Source organism: Falco rusticolus, chromosome 2 (assembly GCF_015220075.1).
Source record: "Falco rusticolus isolate bFalRus1 chromosome 2, bFalRus1.pri, whole genome shotgun sequence".
Taxonomy (NCBI): Eukaryota; Metazoa; Chordata; class Aves; order Falconiformes; family Falconidae; genus Falco; species Falco rusticolus.
In genome coordinates this window covers 120,721,743-120,727,822 of record NC_051188.1, presented here as the reverse complement: position 1 = coordinate 120,727,822, position 6,080 = coordinate 120,721,743, and positions in this window count along the sequence as shown.

Sequence of the window (6,080 nt, the reverse complement as noted above, 5' to 3'; positions counted from 1 at the left end):
ACAAAGAAAGAAACAAGAAAAATCCCACAAAACCAAACCAACCAACCCAACACCCAACCCACCCAACTTCTTTTGCTTAACACGTGGAGATTAGGAGACACTTTTTTACCTCTTAACTGTGTGTTTCCACTTCGTTATGCTGAATAAATTAGCTGATGTTTTAAGTGAGACTCGTCTTGCTCTTCTGTGAGGCTATTTGAAAGACAGAAATAGACATAGCTGAAGTGACACAAGTCTTAAAAGAGCAGTGCTGCTTTCTCTTGGGTAAAAGCCTTAGAGCTGTAACGTTACGTGCTGTGTGTTGCAGGAGTAGTACCCATAACACTTCAGGAGCTCTGGTTGAAGGTTGCTTTTGGGCCTGTTTTTGACCTGTATTTGTAATAAGATTGGACCTTAAAATCTCTGGCTGGAGTTGGAGAATAAAGGGATAAATACTACCTAGTGGACAGACCCAATTTTGTTGAAATTAAAATAATTGCTTTTAATTTCATTGGCTGAAATCCTTACATATGCTAGGAGCTGAATTTCTTTCGTGTGTGATGGTGTGGTTTGAAAACTCCCTGTTAATTCTATGCAATGTTATGCCCAGGTGGTAGGTGAGGTACTTTTCCCCTTCACTTAGCTGTTATGGTATGAAAATTGATTTTTATTTCTTTCCTCTACTGTGTTGACACTGTTGCAAAAGCACAAATCACTGTGTCCAATTATAGCTTGCACCAGTGCATCATTGATTTCAAGCCATAGTACTGCATTTGTGAAGGATCTGTGGTGAGACACTGCATCCACGTGGGGTGCAGGTAGAAGGAGATACTACTTTGTGCTGTCCCGTGGAGGCGAGAGATCTTGACAGACGTTAATACATGGGCTTCCTCGGCTTCACCCATGTCACTGGGGGAGCTCATTCTTTTCTGGCTGTAGCTTGGCACAGGGTTTGCCTGTACATAAGGATGTGTTCAGGTATGTCCCTTTGTGATGCTCCATCATAACTTTTGGGTCTGGAAAGGTGCGTGTGACCACCACAAGTCTTGCTAGCGATCCAGCATGTTGCTTGGTCTAGGAGCATCAAGGCCAACGGAGTTGACGTGCCCCTCGGGGCGATGGTGCCTGTTGTCAGGCATTGAGGAGTGCTGGCTTCTCCAGACACAGACCACATCGTTTCTGGTAGGGTTTGGGGATTACTCAAGGCTATCCCCTTTTTCCTTGCCGGCAGCCTCTCTGCCTGTGGTTGTAGTTTAACCACAGGAGCGCAGCCAGGGCAGCCGGAGTGTCGACATGCTCAATGGGGACTTGGGAGACAAAGGCTGGAGCATCTCCCCACTCCTTCCCCAGCTTTATATGCTGAGTGTGGTGTTACATGGTCTGGGATATCCCCTTGGGCAGTGGGGGGCAGCTGTCCTGGCCGTGCCCCCCCAGCTCCTTGTGCCCCCCAGCCGGCTCGCTGCTGTGGGGGTGAGGAGCAGAAGAGGCCTTGGCTCTGTGCAAGTGCTGCTCAGCAATAACCGAAAGGTCCCTGTGTTATCAACACTTCCCAGCACAAATCCAAAGCATAGCCCTGTCCCAGCTACTGTGAGGAAAATGAACTCTATCCCAGCCAAAACCAGCACAGCGGCTCTGGCTGATACATGCCAGGTAACAGTGGCCAAGGGAAGGAAGAGCAGGAGGTTTTGCACAGGATGTCAAGTGAAACCAGTCTTTGACTTCCAAGAGGCCTTAATCGTGAAGGATGCTCTGGAAAACGTAAAGCATGTGGCACATTCTGTTGAAATTGTTCATGCATTGGGCCGAAAGCAATAGAAAATCTTCGGACGATGTGGGGTTGGGAGGCACAGCCGCCCGGGAGCCAGGGCTGTTCAGTCAGCATTGTGCTGAGGGGCCATTCGAGCTGTAGCCTTTGTGCTGTCCCTTCCTGGCTGCTCCCGTTGCACCAGCTGAAGGTATCTGGTCCCTCGAGGACTCACACGCTTCCCGGTGCGGTTGGTGTGCAGATGTGCTGGGGAGGTTGCTGCTGCTGGTGTGTGCAGAGGTGGCGTGACCTGAGGGGAGACAGGAGATGCGGGGAACCCGACAGCCCGAGCTCTCCTTTCTCCCTTCTGTCGTTAGCTCCTTACAGCCCCTGCAACGTGACCTGAACACAAGCACGCGTGCTGTTGGAGCCTGTATTCGCAAGAACACTACAGCTGTCCCGTAGCACCGAGCTCTCCGGGCTGGAGTTTGTTCACTTGTCCCCTCATCGTTGTGGCTTGCCTGTTCCCAGTTTCTACAGCAGTTTGGCTGTCCTTTTGGTCTGTGATTCTCTGGCTTGACTCATGGATACTGAGAGCCTTAAGCACATGAAGTAGCTATTCCTTTGGTAGCAGGACAGGTAAGCTGCCTTTCTCACCTGCTTTCTCACATTCCTAGCTGCCTGGTGCTTTTCTGCCCCTGTAGCCCCCAGCTACCAAAACCTTGCTATGCAAACCCACTACTTTCCACCTCTCGCCTCTGTGAATCACATATTTGAGAATTTTCCTTAAAATACATATTCATGACACAAACTTCACTCACATCAAGAAAAAGAATTCCCTGCCATCATTTCACTCTTTGCTCTCCAGCCACATTCAGTCCATGTTTTGGCCATGACCTCTTCCAGTTACTATCTTTGCCTCGAGTCCCTTGAGCCCCAGGTTGGACACCACAAAGGGCTGTGGTGCGTTGGCCAGGTGCCCGCCCAGCTGTTTTGTCACTGCCCGCCTCAGCAGGATGGGGGGGAGAAAATAAGATGGAAATAAACTTGTGGGTCAAGACAAAGGCAGTTTAATAAAGTAACAGCAAAGGTTGCTTGCACGGAAGCGAAGGAAAACAAAAGATGTTACTCCCTACTTCCTCTTAGCAGGTGACATCTGGCCGCTTCCTGGGAAGTGGGGCTTCAGTACACGTTGTGGTTGTTCTGGAAGACAAATGTCATAAATAACAAATGCCCCCCTTCCTCCTCCTTTCCCATAACTTTTTTTGCTGAGCAGACACATGGTCTGGAATATCCCGTCGGTCAGTCTGGGCCAGCTGTCCTGGCTGTGTCCCCTCCTGAGACCTTGCCCCCCCGCCCACTGGTGATGGGGGAAGGCTGGAGACAGCCCTGATGCTGTGCCCGACGCTGTCCTGGCTACCAGTGTGAGCACCGCACTGCCAGGGCTGCTGGGGGCAGAGTCAATTCCATCTCAGCCAGCCCCACTACAGCCTGGACCCAGGGGACAAGCTGAAGCTCAGAGCAAAGCTTGCTGTCCTAGGACCTGCGGGGACAACCCCAGGTGGCTGTGTAAGGGCAAACAGCTGCAGAAGTGATACAGGGGTGATGGGGCAAAAGGGGACCCACCAAAGGTGTGTGTGGAAAGGGAATGGGGTGGGTTGTGCACATTGCAGTGTCCCATGCGTTGTTTGTTAAATCCTGTCATACCTGAACATGAACACCTTAAGTTTGCCTCAAGGGGGAAACCAAAATGTTCCCCGACACCTGCTCATAATTACAAATCAGTTCAGTAATCCCGGATGCAAATGTATTGTGTATCACTGATGATGGGAGAGGAGGGCAGCGGGGCCAAGGGCTCAGCATAACTTCACTTACTGCATCTAATTCTGGGAAAAGATATTAGGAGAGACTGATCTTTTTCATGATTTGTCTTTCCGTACTCACCTCAAAATAATTGCTGGGTGCTTCTGGCAACCAGGAGGGATGTAAGGAGTGACGGCTGCTGAAGCTGTAGTTTTTGGGGGCTAATGACATGCAGATATTGCCTGTGGAACACACCTCGCCAAAGCTATTGACATCCAAAGAACTTAAAACCAAATGGCCTTTTACAGGGTTTCTTCTCCCTTCTGCAGGGTGTGGGGGAAAACGTTCAGGAATAGTTTACGGCCTCTTTATGCACAAGGGCTTACCACCATCAGAGCTTGGGAAAGCACATTTGATTCATTATTAGGTCTTCATCAAGACTAGCTATGATAGTAACTGGAGAATTTAGGGGGGGGAAGTAGTGTGGGGACCCCTTCCTGCCACCGAGGGATGGTGAGATGCAAACTGAGGCAGAGGAGAGCGTAGCAGTACCTGTGTCCTGATAAAAGCACAAGTTTTGTCATTGTCATCTTCCCTGCCCTCACCCCAGCATCAGCCCAGCTACATCAGAGCTGAGCTCGTGCCTGGCATCCAGCACCTTGGTTAGGTAGTTCTGCCTTGGGTCTCGCGCTGAACTGAAGAGTCTGGAGGAGAATTTGACGCGCTGCATGGCTCATGAGGAGAAATGAACTGCTATTAAACTGATAGACTTTCTATATATATAGAAAAAAAATCAATACCAAATATCTTTCAAGATGCTGTCTTTTTAGTGTTCTGCTTATACAGCCAAATGGCTTTCAATTCTTGACCAGCAGCATATAGCACCAATAAAAGCTGGTGCCTGTGAAGATTTTTGCTTTCCATCTCTGCCAGGCAACCACCGCTGTGATGTGGGGAGTGGAGGAGAAAAGCAGAAGTGAGATCACTGACCCCATTCAGAATGGCTGTGGCCGGTGGCGGTGGGGGCAGGGGATAAGGGTAGGCATTTAAAAATACATATATATATAGTTACTACATATATATATATATATATATATGTATGAAGTGTTATGTTCACAGGAATATTTCAGCTGCTCTGTCACTGTTCCTGGTTTTAAGCAAGCCAAGCATTCCTCAGCAAGGAGCCTTTACCTCGCACCCCCGCAGGCAGCAGCTGGCAGGTGGAGGGTTTGGGCAGGGGCATTCCCGAAGCCATGCAGTGTGCGCAGCGATGGCAGCTGTGCCAGTATGGGGCTGACAGTGCCGCAGCTCCAGCGCAGGCTGCTAAACCCAAAGCTGGCCGCCACTGGCCCCTGGAGCCCATGAGGCCTGCCTGCCCGCAGCTGGCCTGGCACTGCTCCCGCTGCCCGGCTCAGCTCCGCCACAGCCCTGCAGCCCAGCCTGGCACCCCGGGGGGATCCCCAGCTCCAGCCGCTGCTCCAGTACCCTCCATGTGCACCCCAGGGCCCAGCTGCGCGACGCCTGCACTGTGCTGATGCCTGCACCATGCTGGCTCCTGATGGCCCTTGTCCCCATGCTACTGGTGGTAGCAAGGAAGGTAAAAACTTTTTGCAGTAAATTAATAACAGGGAAGGTAGAAGCTCGTTGCAGTAAAAAAAAAAAATTAAGTTCTGTAACTGTGAGCAAATAGAGAACCGAGCAGCCAACCAGAGAGCTTCAGGGAAGCAGCTTTTGGGATGGGAAGCAGCGGTCGGCATGTGCACCAGCTGTCAGCGTGTTCACCAGCTATCGGGATGTGAAGCAGCTATCGGGATGTGCACCAGCTGTTGGGATGGGAAGCAGCTGTCGGGATGTGTACCAGCTGTTGGGATGGGAAGCAGCTGTCGGGATGTGCACCAGCCTTAACCAGCTGTGTGGTTTAGTGACAGCGTAAATGAGTAGACAGCATGTGTGAGGAAGTAGAGGTAAAAAGTTCAAGATGAGGAAGACATATGGCCTTCATCCCTATGGACCACTGTATAGGAATGAAGGCAGTGGGTTGATCAGCATTGATAACATACAGCTGTGGCCTTGCCTCACAGGTAGTGGGTTGATTGACATGGATGATGTGCAGCTGTAGCTTGTTCCCACTAAGTAGTTAAATAGCCCTGAGGAGTGTAGGGGAGGGGGTCAAGTGGAGGGGTTTGGTCTGGTTTCTGAAGGAAGGTGACACAGCATAGACAGTAGAATCTGACCAATGGTAAAGCCTTGTTGCAGCCTGCTAGCTTGCTTGTGCTGCAGCAGGCCACCAGGAGGGTGAGGATGGCCACCCAAGGGAGATTGTGTGTGGGCAGTGGAGGCTGTTGTGTGCAATGTGAATAATTTGTGTAAGCGCTGCCTATTCTAGGAAACGTATGGAGTGTTGATGCAACTGTGTGTGGATAAAGGAGTAACTTGGGAGCCAGTGTGTGAGCTGTGGGGCACTGTCCCCTGTGCCCCATGAATGGGTACCTGCCCCAGATTCCTGACTGTGATAGAAAGCTTAGAAATTACTAGATTAATAGGATACGGAAAA